The 16,040-nt window shown below is 31.4% G+C and overlaps 1 long non-coding RNA gene across 1 annotated transcript; it reads right to left on the bottom strand.

Moving 5' to 3' along the window:
• Positions 1-1,488: 1,488 nt before the first annotated feature.
• On the bottom strand, positions 1,489-15,836 carry LOC143074711 (uncharacterized). The gene is made up of 3 exons (XR_012978023.1): positions 15,696-15,836; positions 8,093-8,179; positions 1,489-1,846 (listed from the first exon to the last, which is right to left on the bottom strand). It is a non-coding gene; the product is annotated as an uncharacterized LOC143074711 (long non-coding RNA).
• Positions 15,837-16,040: the final 204 nt, after the last annotated feature.

Below are 16,040 nucleotides of genomic sequence, written 5' to 3'. Positions count from 1 at the left end.
TGGTTAATTATCACTGTGTATCATCACCACCAGATATAGGTACCCTTGCATATAGGTATAAATGCCACATGAGAATATTCACGTCTGCTAAAAGATTAGAATGTGTTCACATTTTATTTAAATGATAAAAACTCTTCACTGAACAGATCAGTTGGAGCTGAAAATTTGTTTAACATTACCTGGACAGTAGCTGCAATTAGTTCCTGAAAGTTCCTTATCATTTAGTAGTGGTAAGTGTTATTTTAGTTTATTGTTATTATATCTGTAATAAACATGTTTAATCAGTTTAATTGAGGTCTGGAGCTGGCATGTCAGTTAACTGCTAGTAGTCTGTTGTTATTTATGTATTATTGTCATTTTATTTATTTTCTTTTGTTACATCTTTTGACATCGGACTCGGACTTCTCTTGAACTAAATTTTAATGTGCGTATTGTTATTCTTTTACTTTTCTACATTGGCTAGAGGTATAGGGGAGGGTTGAGATCTCATAAACATGTTTAACTCCGCCACAATTTTGCGCCTGTCCCAAGTCAGGAGCCTCTGGCCTTTGTTAGTCTTGTATGATTTTAAATTTTAGTTTTTTGTGTATAATTCGGAGTTTAGTATGACATCCATTATCACTGTACTATTATGCATATTTTAGGGGCCAGCTGAAGGACACCTACGGGTGCAGGAATTCTCGCTACATTGAAGACCCATTGGTTGACTTCGGCTGTTGTTTGCTCTATGGTCGGGTGGTTGTTGCTTTGACATATTCACCATTTCCTTTCTCAATTTTATTTGTTGCACTATGATTTTTGCCGTTGTCTCAAAAGCAGCTAACTTTTTGTATATATTGTACATGTACATGCAAGTCGTCAAAACATCAACCCAAAAATGTAAGATCTGTAAATTTGCTTTCACAATTTTTTTGTTCTTCCCATGCCGAAATTCTAACCCATGTTACTGAGATATTGTGACACCAAATCTGTACAATTTTTAAACACCAGAGAAGAGCAGATGATTTAAACACTTTTGTGTAATCCAGCATTATATAAGATGTTTTTGTGTCTAATGTTATAGTGCAGTTTGAGCACTCAAAAACATGTTCATTATGTCCACTGGTTGTGTTTGGTTGCTGTCTGCCATATTAAATGGATTTCCTTTTTTTTGTTTTTTTGCTTAAATTTGTCTATTAGCTTTCTTTTTTGAAATTAAAAGAAAACAGTTCACAAATTAGGTGTGCTGGGCTTATTTTAATTAACCTTCATCAGAAACATACAAACAAAAATTTGACAGCAAATGATGTAGATACCATTATATTGGGACTTAATAAGCCCATGTATAACGATCTTTAAATTAAGGCTTTTGCTTATTGTTGAAGACTTCAGGTGACCTGTACTTGTTTACATCAGTGACCTATTATGCAGGGCTAGTAGTTGTCTCAATTGCAATCATTCCATGTATCCTTGCTTTTGTATCATTTAAAGACTTCAATTCTTAAATCATTTAAGTTAACACATTTTAATTTCAAAACATTCAACAGATATTTCCAAATAACAAATTTTGTAAACAACAGATATAATTGGTAACTGGTAATTATTTTACAGTCAATATGTTTTTATATTTATCAAGAGGCATCATAATCATGTTCATTAAATTCTTTCCTTGTCAGACTGTTACTGATCTCAAAACCAGTAAAAATTGCAAGTAGCTTTTAGTTTCTAGTACATGTAGTACTATTTTGATAAGATGTGTAATTTTTCGTCATTTCTTTTGCTGTTCTGTCATAATCAGTCAGACCATTTCACCAAGATGTTTTCAAATTCTCCTAGTACTTCAAAGTGCTCTTTTTTCAATAATAATCTGAAATACACAAAATCAACAGGTTAGTAACTTCATAATGTACAAACTTTAACATGTCAGATTAATATGATTTAGAAAATGATGTGTAGCGCAGCCTTGTTATTTGACTGACCAGTTGGTGCATGTTTGGACACAATATTCAAGCTTGATAGACTGTCTGTATTTGGATTTTGATCAAAATTATGAGGAAAAAAAATCCCCCTCCCCCAATTTTTTTCAACCCCCTTTCAGTAATTACCCCAAAACTTAATCCCAGCCTTTTCCTTTGTGGTATGGTACTTTGCAGTACAATTTTAAAGAAATCCATACACTTAAACACAAAATATTGTCTGGAAATTAGAAAAATGCTTGTTTTGACCCCCTATTTCCTGATCGTTTGAGGCAATTACCCCTTCAAACAATTCCAGTCTACCCTTTGTGATATGGAGCCTTGAAGAACAATTTCAGAGAGATTAGTACACTGGCACACAAGTTAATGTCTGGAAACTACAAAAATGCTTCTTTTTTGCCCCTAACTTCTAAACTGTTGGTACCATCACCCCAAAAATCAACCCAACCTTCCTTTTTGGTATTAAACCTTGTGTAAAATTTCATGGATATCCATTCACTTAAACTATATAATTATCCGGAAACCATATGTGTCGACATACATCGCTAACAACAACATCATACCATAATATGACTCAATTTTATTCTTCGAACTTATAAAAATCAGGACGCTGTTTTTTACTTTTTAATTGTTTAACATTTTACAATGGGGGGCTTTTATTAATAGCTTATTACAATATATATGGTAATTATTTTTGCTAAAGGCTGAAAGCAAACCACTGAACTGTCATTGTTCATAAAGATAGTTTTCATGGGCAATCTTAGCACATCTCTTCATTTTTACATGATGATCATTTTGAAAATCAGTCATTGTTATTTGTGGAAACCCTTCTTGGAATTTAGTGAAACTTGAATATATAAGCATAACCATTTTTATGATAAAAAAATTCAAAATATTTTCATTTCCTGTATCTACATGATCTAATTAATAAAGGATTTTAGTATTTTTGCAGTTAACATTAATCTGTAGCTTCTTTCTAGGGTTTAATATAAAACCAAGAGTGCACACGCTGAAATGTCTCGCCTTCTTTTGTAGTCCTTAAAATAAAGCTTTATTACAATACAATTGAAACATAACCTTAACATTAACCAAAAAAAAACTAAAAATTGACCACTAAACCATGAAAACGAGGCCAAGGACAGGCAAGGTGAGATGAACCATACAAGGCACACATCTATACAGCTAATAATTCTTCCATACAACTAATATATTTCCATACACCTAATATAGTTATTATAGCAGTAGACTTATTGCATATAGTACATGTATTAGATAAAAAGACAAAAACTCAAAAACTTAACTTTGACCACTGACCATGAAAATGAGGTCAAGGGCAGATGACACATACCAGCTAGAAATGTACACCTAACAATCATTCTGTTATTATTTCCATACACCAAATATATTAGACCTATTGCAAATAGTATATGAAAAACAGAAAAAAACCCACAAAAACTCAACTATAATCACTGAACCATGGAAATGAGGTCAAGGTCAGATGACACCTGCCAGTTGGACATGTACACCTTACAGTCCTCCATACACCAAATATACTAGACATATTGCTTTTAGTATCTGAGATATGGACTTGACCACCAAAACTTAACCTTGTTCACTGATCCATGAAAGGAGGTCGAGGTCAAGTGAAAACTGTAGGACAGCCATGAGGACCTTGCAAGGTACTCACATACCAAATATAGTTATCCTATTACTTATAATAAGAGAGAATTTCACTTTACAAACCAGATGCTCCGCAGGGCACAGCTTTATAGGACCACAGAGGTCGAACCCTGAACAGTTCGGGCAAGTATGGACACAACATTTAAGCTTGATACAGCTCTGAATTTGGATTGTGATTATATAGTTGACACAAGATAGGTTTCTGACACAGAATGAATGTGGTCTAAGAACTTACACTTAATAAACTGTTATCACAGAGATATGTATCGCCTTTTTGTAATTTTGATAATGCAATGTTGAAATTAAATAGCAATATTTTAACATGTAAGTTATGCAAATATTCAGGTAATTTTGATTATGCAATGTTGAGATTAAATAGCAATATTTTAACATGCAAGTTATGCAAATATTCATGTAATTTTGATAATGCAATGTTGAAATTAAATAGCAATAATTTAACATGTAAGTTATGCAAATATTCAAAGTCTATGAACAATGACTGAAGGTACATGGCTAAACAATCTCCATGGAATGAGATGTGCCAATGATAAATATAATACAACTGCATACCAATTACCATTGACTCATAATAAGTAGTTCCCTTTAAACGAACCTAAACACAAACATTAACTTTTAAACTATGTAAAAGTTTCAAGTCAATGAACCATGATCAGGGGTGGGGCTATATAATCTCCATGAAAACAACACTTTCAAATGACAATAAATTTGCATACCAAACAAGGTTGGCAAAAAGGCGGTCAATACTAGTATTCTAGTATTGACCATGCCAGTGGTAAATACCGGTATTTACCAGGAAATACTGGGAAATACCGGCAAATACTGGTCGATTGAAATTTTTAGTGGTCATTACTATAAAAACCACTATCTACTTGATCAATTATAATTACAATTAATAATTAATTTATATAGAAAGTGTTCAAATCATTTTTAATGCTTTCATTTCTAATTCTATTGTAAATTCAAACAGGGATCTACATTGATTAATGTGTACATAATATTATAGTAAAAGATAAAAACTTTTTGTCCCTGCTTCAAATTTCCATTTCCAGCATGAAGAAGATTTTTATCTCACAGTTAAATAGCTATCAACAGGAAATAATTTATTGTTTAAGGGAGTCTTCATATATCAATTTTATTACTTTCAACCCATATGTACTGTCAACTTTTATTGGAGGCTGTTGTTTTAGTAATTAAATTTTCACACATAGCAATGCCAGGTGATAGGTAAAAAGACCCATGTAACTTCATTTACCTGTAGTTTTATTTACCTTTAATTTTAATTACCTGTAAAATCATAATTTTGAATAAAAATATATTGATTTAAACATGTTGAAATCAAATATAAATTTGTATATATATATATATATCTTAAGTACAATGAAGTATGCAATATCATTATTCATAAAAACTAAATTTTAAATCAGTAAGAATAAGTTTTATATAAATGATTATGAATAAAACATATCAAATTCATTAATTTTATAAGCTGACACATTATATTTGACTTTTTATCAAGATTTTACTTCAATTAATAGTAGAAACAACCATGAAAATTTCAATTGACCAGTATTTGCCAGTATTGACCACTTGGGGAGTATTGTCCGGGGCGGTAAATACCGGTAAATACCACTGGTAAATACCGGGGGTGGTATTTACCGCCCAACCTTGATACCAAATATCATTGACTTAACATTAGCAGTTCATCTTATTAAACTGATATTATCACAAACTAATACATGTAAACTAAGCAAAAGTTTCAAAGTCAATAGACCATGACTGAGGGGGCAGGGCCAAATATTCTCCATGGAAATGAGATGTGCTAATGTTTATAAAACTGAACACCAATTAACATTGGCCTACCACTAATAGTTCCCCTTGAACTGACCTTATCACAAACTAATACATATTAACTTAGCAAAATTATTAAAGTCTATAGACCATGACTAAGGAGGCGGAGTCAAAAAATCTCCATGAAAATGAGATATATATATGCAAATGCTTATACAACTGCATACCAAACATCATTGACCTACCACTAGTGGTTCACCATAAATTGACCTAATCACAAACTAATACATTGTTGATGCTGCCGCAGCGGGGAACACCATACCTATGTCTCATTTTTTACTCCGTCAAGGCGAGAAAAAAAATTATAAATTTTAAATTGGACATTTACCTATTATGGTCAAATATCCAAAATATAAATACATGGTTAGATTCAGCATATCATCATGATCATAGAACCCCAAGATTTCAATTTTTGATGAAATCAAATAATGTGCAATTTTAGACCCTTTAGACCTCAAGCATGTCAATGTGGATCAATTTGATAACCGGGCCCAAATATTAAAAATCTAAATACACGGTTAGATTCAGCATATTAAAGAACCCCATTTTTGTTGAAATCAAACAAAGTTTAATTTTAACCCCGATTTGGACCAACAGTCCATAATCAAAAATCTAAGTACATGTTTAGATTCAGCATCAAAGAAGTCCAAGAATTCAACTTTTGTTAAAATCAAACAAAGTTTAATTTTGGACCCTTTGTACCTTGATGTAGACCAATTTGAAAACAGGACCAAAAATTAAAAATCTAAGGGTGCTATAAACAGTTTCCTATAAAAAACTAGGGGTAATTCCCCCCGACTAAAAATAGACTTGGAGGGAAGTTCCTTTTTATCAACATAATTGGTAAAAAAGTATCATGTTTTTTATATTTAATTGTAAAATTAAGGTAATGACGTTGCTAATGCAAAATGTTATTTTCGCGACATCAAACTTTAACATACCAGGGAAAAATGCATTTTTCGACTGATTTTTATCATTCAAACTGAATTTATTTGAAAACGAGTTTATGGAACCCCATTTTTCAAAACAGCAATTTGTTTGACTTTCAATTTGCAGGGAGATTATGTGACCCAAATTTTATAAAACTGTAAATAAGGATTTTTTTAATTTTGATAAACATAAAGCCAAAAATGACATATTTTTCCTCAATTCATGAACATTTGATAAATACAAGTTATTTCGGAATAAAAAATGCATAATTTTTTAGGATACTTATAAAATACAGAAATTACCGATTATTTAAAGTCATAAGAAACCTCAAATTAAAAAAAAATATGCATATGTTTTTTATAACTAAATGGTTAGTTTTCATTAAACAACTTATGTACATATACTTTTTTCTGAGGAAAATTCTTTAATTTGTCCACATTTAGAAGAAGAGTACTTATTTTTAATTGCTTGCTGCCAGCAAGCAATTTGCCGACATATTTTCCGTATGCATAGTGACCCGAGCGTAACCCTCCTCGTAAAAATCCAGTGACCACAATACGCATGGATCTGTCATTGAAATAAACAAATGTCTGATTATACATGTTAAACACGTGCTCAATACCCATGCTTCTTGTGATTTGTTTACTATAAGGTGACAATCGGTTAAACTCGGCTTCAAATCACGGCATTTAATGAGCAGCCATATTTGTTCAATCATAACAAACAGAGAGAGAAAAAATTGGCGATTATATGATATATTTGCGAAAATAATGATAAAATCGTGCACATAGGACAAAGTTTATGAATGTATACATCCATTGGTTCAAGAATTGGACAAACATTATTTTTCACCACTCACTCGTTTCATATGACTTTAACAAAAAACAATTTGTGTTTATCTTTTATAACAAAAAAATTATGTCTTTTTTTCGAAAAAAGAAAATACGGCCACATATCTGAATTTTGAACAAATATACAAAATTTCGACCTCATTTTTCTCAAAAAGTAGCACATGAAGGTATATTTTTTATTACATATTTGATTTAATCAGGTAAAAAATAGCCTATATGCAAATTTTCACGAACTTGTAAATACAGGATCAAAACTGTACGGTATGCCCTTAAGAGAAATTCAGCCCATTGTGTGAGAACAAGGATAAAATATTGATTATTAGAACATGCTTTCAGTAACTGCTTTAAATCTCAGATGTGAATTTCATGTGTTTTTGTTTTAGGATTTTTTATTGTGCTTTGACTTTGTATTGATCTTAGAATTAAGCCCTTTTCAAATGATTTTTATAGCTTGCTAGTTGAAATGTTGCACCACTTACATAGGTTAGAAGGAGGGTTTCGTGCCAGCAACCATTTTTAATGTTTTACAAACTTCATGTGTCTGTCTCAATTCAGGAGCTTGTAATTCAGTAGTTTGTTGCTGTATATCATAACAGTTTATCGTTCAATGTTTTGTTAATAAATCAGGCCCTAAGTTGTTCATTGGTAATTTCAAGTCCTTGACATTGTATAGCTCATTGTTGAAGGATGTACAGTTACCTATGGTTGTTAATTTTTGTCTCACTGGTCTCTCATGGAGAGTTGTTTCATTTACAATCATACCACATCTTCTTATTTTTACAAAACATTTAAATAAGTATACGTCACCTTAGAAGCTGCAAACAGAATGGTACAGTCCAAGTTCCTTTTCTCTTTGTTTCTTCAACATCATTTGTATGAATGTATCTGCAACATCTACAAGGAAAAATTGTTTCTGTAAAAATGATAAACGTACTTAAATCTTATACTTAATAAAAAAAAATGGGGTCACCATTCACAACCTGCCTTCGAAAGAAGCATACATTTTTGTAAAGGTACCTTTTTTCTGTTGAACTAATAGCAGAAATAGAGGTTATACCGAAATAAGAGAACTTAATTACAGAAATCGCTCAAATTTTACAATAGTTTAGTTTAAGAACAGCTTAATTGAAAATAATAATAAAAAATAAAGGTCACCGATGAGTTCCAAAAATGGCATTTTTATACCAAAGGGAGATAATTTTGAGCAATTTTAATGATACCTGCATTTTACAATTCATTAGAGGCCATCAAAAATTGATTTTTTAAAATTATTTTTGTACCATATGATAAAGTAACAACTACTAGTACTTAAGGTAACAAATAAAAGGAGTAGGTAAGGTTCCGATTTTGGCCTCAAATTTCAAATTCATCTAACGAAAGATTTTGGACACTTTTTAAACTCTTAACTGTCTATTTCAATTGATTCAATTAGTTAATGTGAAAGATTTTGACTGACTTAGTCATTAAAAACGCTCAGATTCAAGCTTTCGTATGAAAAATCTATTGAATTTGCCAAAAAATGTCACTTTTCTGATGGTTTTTGTCAAAAAATGAAAGTGGCCGCATCTGTGTTCATCCTCAACCTTTACATGTATATATATATTATGTATTATCATTAAATACAATTAAAGAACCTTAGTGAGCACACTCACATACCCCACGTCCCCACATTGTCATTGGAGAAATTAAATTAGTGTAAGAAAAAAAAATTGTATAAGAAAAAATAATTTCCTGCCAATATGCACATCTAAATAGTATGTCTTTATTATCTACAAAATTTCATGAAAATCTGTTGTGTGGTTTCAGAGGAGTTGAGATGACAAACTGTTGCAGAAGTACATTGAAGCAAACAAGTTCAAAGGGGCGTAACTCCTAGAAAAAAAATTGAATCACAATTTCCCGTCGATATGCAGAACTACATAGTATGTCCTTATTATCTGAAAAGGTTTCGTGAAATTCTGTTGTGTGGTTTGAGAGGAGTTGCCATAACAAACTGTTGCAGTAGAACATTGAAGTAAATAAGTTCAACAGGGCGTAACTCCTAGGAAAAATACTGAATCGCAATTTCCCGTTGATATGCACAACTACATAGTATGTCCTTATTTTCTGAAAAGGTTTCATGAAATTTTGTTGTGTGGTTTGAGAGTAGATGAGATGACAAACTGTTGCAGTAGTACATTAAAGTAAATAAGTTCAAAGGGGCGTAACTCCTAGAAAATAAATTGAATCGCAATTTCCCTCGATATGCACAACTACATAGTATGTCCTTATTATCTGAAAAGGTTTCTTGAAATTCTGTTGTGTGGTTTGAGAGGAGTTGCGATGACAAACTGTTGCAGTAGTACATTAAAGTAAATATGTTCAAAGGGGCGTAACTCCTAGAAAAAAAATTGAATCGCAATTTCCCGTCAATATGCACAACAACATAGTATGTCCTTATTATCTGAAAAGGTTTCATGAAATTCTGATGCATGGTTTGTGATGACAATAAACAGGACTGACGGACGGACGAACGGGTCAAAAACATTATACCCTCCGCAACTCGTTGCATGGGGTATAATTAACATTTCAATATTATAAATGAACACGAATAATTACAATATCATAATGTAAGGGGAAAATTTACACTTTCATTTAAGACAGAAACCGTCTAAAATTTACCAAAAACTCTAAAATTTTGAAGATTTCAGTAATTTAGCATAACTTAATGATGCTAGTACCTGATATATGCATTGTATTGTCAAAAACATCCTATATTTATTTAGCAGAAGCATGCTACTTTCCAATAAATAGCTTAAGGATTACATTTTCACAATTTTGTAAAACTGCTATATTTTGGGGCCAAAAAGGGGTCTTACTGAATCTACTCCTTTGTAAAGAAAAAATAAATGTTTATTTTTCTCTTAAATTTTTATACATGTACCCTCGAGCCTCCTTATTGTAACTTATAGTAGTTTCTGGTTTTATCATTGTTGAAGGCCATACAGTGACCTAAAGTTGTTAATTTCTAATGCAATTGTGTCTATTGTCTAGAGACTAGATTTGTCTCATTGGCAATCATACAGTATACCATATTTACCTTTTAATTTGTTGATTTAATATTCTGAATATTTCAACACCTATTCACATATTTTTAAGCTAGAAATCAATGGTGGATCTAGAAATTTTCATAAGAGGGGGCCCTTTTACTGCCTAAGAGGGGGTCCCTACTCGAGTCATTCCCTATACAATCAACTCAAGGATCCGACTATGCATTGGGAACATGTGTACATGTATTAAATATACTGTTCCCAGCTGACACCTTATACATGTATGTATAGGAAGTGCCCCCTCCTGAGATTCCTGTTTATTCAATTCAATTCAATATTTTATTGGAAAGAGCTCAATAGAGGCGTGATCCAAATACAGATAATTAATAATATTAAAACAACGCACAAATGAAATAAAGATTCATGGAACAAGTCAAGGTAATTCTATGTATACAAATACATTAATAAACTGATATTGATACCATAGACTTATATTTCAGTATTATTCTAGATTTTCATATATTTACTTAAAACACACAATATAAGATATTTATATATATATATATGTATATGGACAAACTACTGTCAAGGATTATTATCTGATGAAATGGTATGGTGGTCTCTCAAATCAAGAGCTTCTTCAATATACATACAAATAGATTTTAATTCCTTTTCAGACATAGGATTTAACATTTTGGTAAAATTTTCATCCAAATTATTTAAATTTATATCATTAATTTTATATTTAGATCTAATTTTGTTATATTGCAGACATTCAATCAAGAAATGAATCTCATTTTCAATTTTTCCTGTGCAAAATTTACAAAATCTCTCAATAGATGGTATTTTTGGTCTTGCATACCTCCCAGTTTCTATTGCTAATGAGTGTGCATTATTCTTAATTTAGTGAGCTTTTTTCAATTAACCCTTTCCTCCATTGAATTTTTTTTTTTTTGCATACTTGATTCGCATAGGATTTTTTTGATAAAATGCTGAACATATATGCTTTAAAGTATTAAGGCATTGCGAAAAACAACTATTTCATCAAATAAATTTGAGTCGGATATATATATATTCCTATGATATTCCTTTTCATAATGGATACCAATTTTATTAAGTCAACTGCAGACACTTTGTAGTCAAAGTGTTTCAACTGAGGTACTACAAAGGCGTCAAAAGGCGTCATTATTGAGTAAGGGGGGTGGCGTCAAAAGGCGTCATTATGGAGGAAAGGGTTAAAGGTATTTAGAAATATTAAAATTTAAATATTCTTGTTGTTTAAATTTTACTAAAAAATAAAAGTTTACCACAGTGTCCATCTTTTATTTTAGAAAGTTCAAATATAATTTTATTTTTGTAGAAATCTTCTAGTTTCTGTTTGAAATAACTATTACAATGCTTGTTAAAGGGTATTGCAATATATTTCATTAATTCAGATAGTTTATAAGACCATGAATTTTCTCTATTTGTGAGAGTTTTGTCCACTTCAAAAGCAGCCTTGAAAATTTCATGCAGACCACCAGATTGTTCACCAATATTACTGAGACGCTCATAATATTTATACATAAGTTGATAACATTTAATGCTAATGGGTAAAGTGCCCAATTCACACCGCACTGCTAGATTGGAAGACTTTCCATGAACCACAAGTATGTTTTTAAATATGGAGTTTTGTGTTTTGTCTAATTTACTTTTGTCTATTAAATGCTTCAAAATTTGGTTTGAATTCTGATAACCATACTGCAGAGCTCCAGATAAGCTGCGTATTTGCGTGATCACGCAATAGAAATAATAAAAAACCCAATGCAATTACCCATTGCAGGGTTCAATAACCCAATTAATTCAAAGGAAAACCCAATTATATGCCAAAACCATGAGTTCTCAACCCTTTTATTGGTTACCGTTTGCGTTATTTACCCTTATCTGTTTACAGTCGTCGCGTAAATCTATTTTTATAATATTTATAATTGGAAATTTCCTTTCGTTCTAAAAATAGATCCCTGCATCAAGCCGCTAAAATGGGTTCTGTTGAAGTTTTCGCTTGCTCAATAGGTACACGTGTTTTTGAAAACATTTCGATCTTCTCGGCGTTTATCCAATTAGCGTGTGTCATGTAGTCATATTTTTTCGCATTGCTTGGGATTTATCATAACATACATTGAATTAAAACGAAAGTTAATGTCCGGTAAAAATATTGAATAGAAGCATGTTTTCTGCTTCTTTTGAAAAGCTGAGGGAAAGTTATGATGATATTATAACAAGACTAGGAAGCGTCCATCGAACGCACAGGCGTGTGTGCGTACCTTAACGAGAACATTGCTAATAAACACGGGGTTTCGCCAAAAACGAAATCAGTTGGAAAAAATGAAATGGCCAAATCAATTATGACATGATAAAGCATCAGAAACCAAAAGTTCTAAAAAAAGACAACTAAACCCAGATTTATGTAAATTGAATAAAACAAAAACATTCAAGTATAATTAGAGTTTATATTCTATTTTTTTTTTTCATTTTACGGTTAATTAATGAATACACACACAGGCACTGGTCTCAGAATTTATTATATAAAGGTATAAGACGAGTGCCTGTGAATACACATATCCGTTTTTGTGAGAAAATACAAAACTGGCTGAAGGTTTGAAACGGGACACAAATTAAAACTATAATTGCTCCTCAGTGAATAAACCAAATAAAACAGCTAGCAAATAACCATAACCCTAACCCTAAACCAAATAAAACAGCTAAACAAAGAAAGAAACATACAACATGACATATTTAAGATGGAAAAAAATCTGGGGTCGATATTGCCTAAATATTCAATATTGTGTTGATGAAAAAACCCAATACATTAAGGAGCTTGGTGGTGAAAAACCCAATTTGGTATTAACTTGAGGGGTGAATTGGAATTGATAATGCAATTAAAAAACTTTATCACCCAATTATATAAGAAAATGGTGGGTAAAAACCCCAATTTGTGAATTCTTATCTGGAGCTCTGCCATACTTCTGATCCACAAGTTAAAATAGGAGTTATCATTGAATTAAAAAGCTGGAGCCAAGTCTTAACAGACAAATTTTCACTATATGGTAGTTTGGACTTCAATGCAAAATATGCTGTTTTAGCTTTATCTGAGAGGCTTGACACTGCTTGTATAAATTTTCCAGAGCTATGAAAATCAACTCCTAAGTATTTATAACAATCAACAATTTCAATTGCATTAGAACTGTAATAAAAGTAAACGTTTTTTTAATTTACTTTTAGTTTTAGAGAAAATTATTATTTTTGTTTTCTTAAGGTTCAAGTCCAGTTTCCATTCAGTACTATGTTTTTGTAAAGAATCAAGAGAGTTCTGGAGACCATCTGCATATTCCGATATCAATAATAAATCATCAGCATACAATAAATGGTTCACTTTTTGACCATTTAAGTTTACTGCACTAGTTAAGTTTGTATCTAAGTATTTTCTATGTCATCAACAAATATATTACTGTAAATTCAGAAATTATTGCGTGCATTTATTATTGCGATTTTGTCATTTTAGACTTAAATGCGATTTTAATTATAATGATTTTGAGAAAAATCCTGTTTAATTCATATCAATGATTTCAAAATGCGAGTTAAAATTATTGCGTTTACAAGTCTGTCGCATTTTTCGCAATAATCAAAACCTCACAATAATTTCTGAATTTACAGTAAATAAAGTTGGACTTAAACTGTCACCTTGTTTGACACCCTGATTATCAAGAAAAGGCTTGGTAAACATATTTTGATATTTACATGAATATAAGGTATTAGAGTACATGTCATGCAGGATATATAAAATTTGCCTTGTATTTCTTTATTTTGTAATTTTAAGAACAGAGCTGATCTCCAGACACTGTCAAAAGCCTTTTTAAAATCTACAAAACACACATATATAGTTTCTTTTTACATTTAATTTTTAAACAAATATTTGTTTATTATTGTTTTTAAAATAAAGACATGATCTACAGTTCTGTAATTTTTTTCTAAAACCACCTTGATTTGAAAATAATAAATTATGTGTTTCAAGAAAATCACTAAGTCGTTTTTGTAAAATGGATGTAAAGACTTTACCAAGACAGCTTGTTATGCTTATACCTATAGTTCCCACAATCAGATGGGTCACCAGATTTATAAATTGATGTCAATAGAGAAATGTTCCAAATTTTGGGGAATTTTTCTGAGTTAAGTATCTTATTAAAAAGTTTTGTCAAAAGTAAAACTAGAGTGTTTGACCACACCTTTAGAAATTCATTAATTATCAAATCAGGACCTCCAGATTTTCCCTTTTTTAACTTCTTAATACAGTCTTTGATTTCTTTACGTGTAATAGGGACATTAAGGGATGTATTAGAAAAGTTGTGATTTTTGTTCTCTATATTTTGATTTGTATCAGTAAATGTATCATTATTACTTGAAGCAAGCAAATTTCTATAGTGAATCTCCCAATTTCTTTGGCAGAAATAGCAGGCTCACAATTATTATTCTTTTTTTTGTAATTATTAATGCTTCCCCAAAATTTTTTGGTGTTCTTTGGGTTTATCTCATTCATTTGTTTTATTAAGGAATGAAAAAAATCCTTTTTTAATTTCTTTTTCAATTTATTGTACTCTCTTTTACAGTTGCAATAAGTCAATCATAATTAGGGGCTTTACCTACATGTAACATTTCCAAGGGAACGCACTTCTTTTCTAAGGAGTAAGCAATCATTTGACATCCATACTTTTTTTTAGGTTTTTCTTTTTTTTTGTGTGTCTTTGCAATATGGATTTTTAAAAATTGCTTTAGGGAGCTACCATTTGATTTTTATGGGGGGGGGGGGGGGGATGAAATCCTACAAGGCGTCCCAGAAAAAAATTTAAATAGCCGTCCCAGACGTCATAATTATTTGGACTAATTGTATTATATATCTCTGGTCCTGCCTTTTTTTTTTTAGTTTATCCTGACTTTTTTACCAAAATTGTCTTATTTTTTTTTGCAAGTGTGTCATCCTGCCTTTTTTTTTACTCATAACTCCTATCCTACCTATTTATCCTAGCAGCCCCCCCCCCCCCCCCTAAAAATCAAATGGATAGTTCCGTTAAAAGAAACTGATTTTTTTTGCAGCTCAAAAGTTAATTAGTCACAAATCAATGGAAAACAATTATCTAACCATAATCGGCGAACATTTCACCAAACCTCCCCATATTAATTCAAATAATTTACATTCTTAACAAGTCGGCTAAATATATATATCAGGCCGAACGTTCCCGGAATCTTCCGTTGAGACCCCCCCCCCCCCTTTTTCCAAACGGGTATTTTTAATGCGTGTTTCCTTAATGGCAGTTTTGAAAGAGAAATAATAGTAAGTGACTTTTTACCGAGAAAATTTAAGTTTTATGCATTTTACGTATCAGATCTTATCAACCATGTCAACACATCTTCGTCTTCATCCTCAAGTTTCGTGTGCTCTTTAGTGTGCTCTGTCTTTACGGTCTCCTTTCGTACAGAAAAGTTAGGGCATATTACTACACGAATATTTATTATTAAAGTCGCAACATCCCTAGAAAGATCAATAAAATACAAACGTGTATTGTTATCGTGGATTGTTCTACAAAGAACGATGAAATGTCTTGTCATTCTAAATCAAATTAAAACTCGACAGCGGACTATTTTTATGTGTATTTAGAACTTTGTTGACAGATTGCGATTCGTGCTCGCGTCGT

Source organism: Mytilus galloprovincialis, chromosome 5 (genome assembly GCF_965363235.1).
Source record: "Mytilus galloprovincialis chromosome 5, xbMytGall1.hap1.1, whole genome shotgun sequence".
Taxonomy (NCBI): domain Eukaryota; kingdom Metazoa; phylum Mollusca; class Bivalvia; order Mytilida; family Mytilidae; genus Mytilus; species Mytilus galloprovincialis.
The sequence above is the reverse complement of the archived record's forward strand: the minus strand, read 5'-3'. Positions and strand labels throughout refer to the sequence as shown.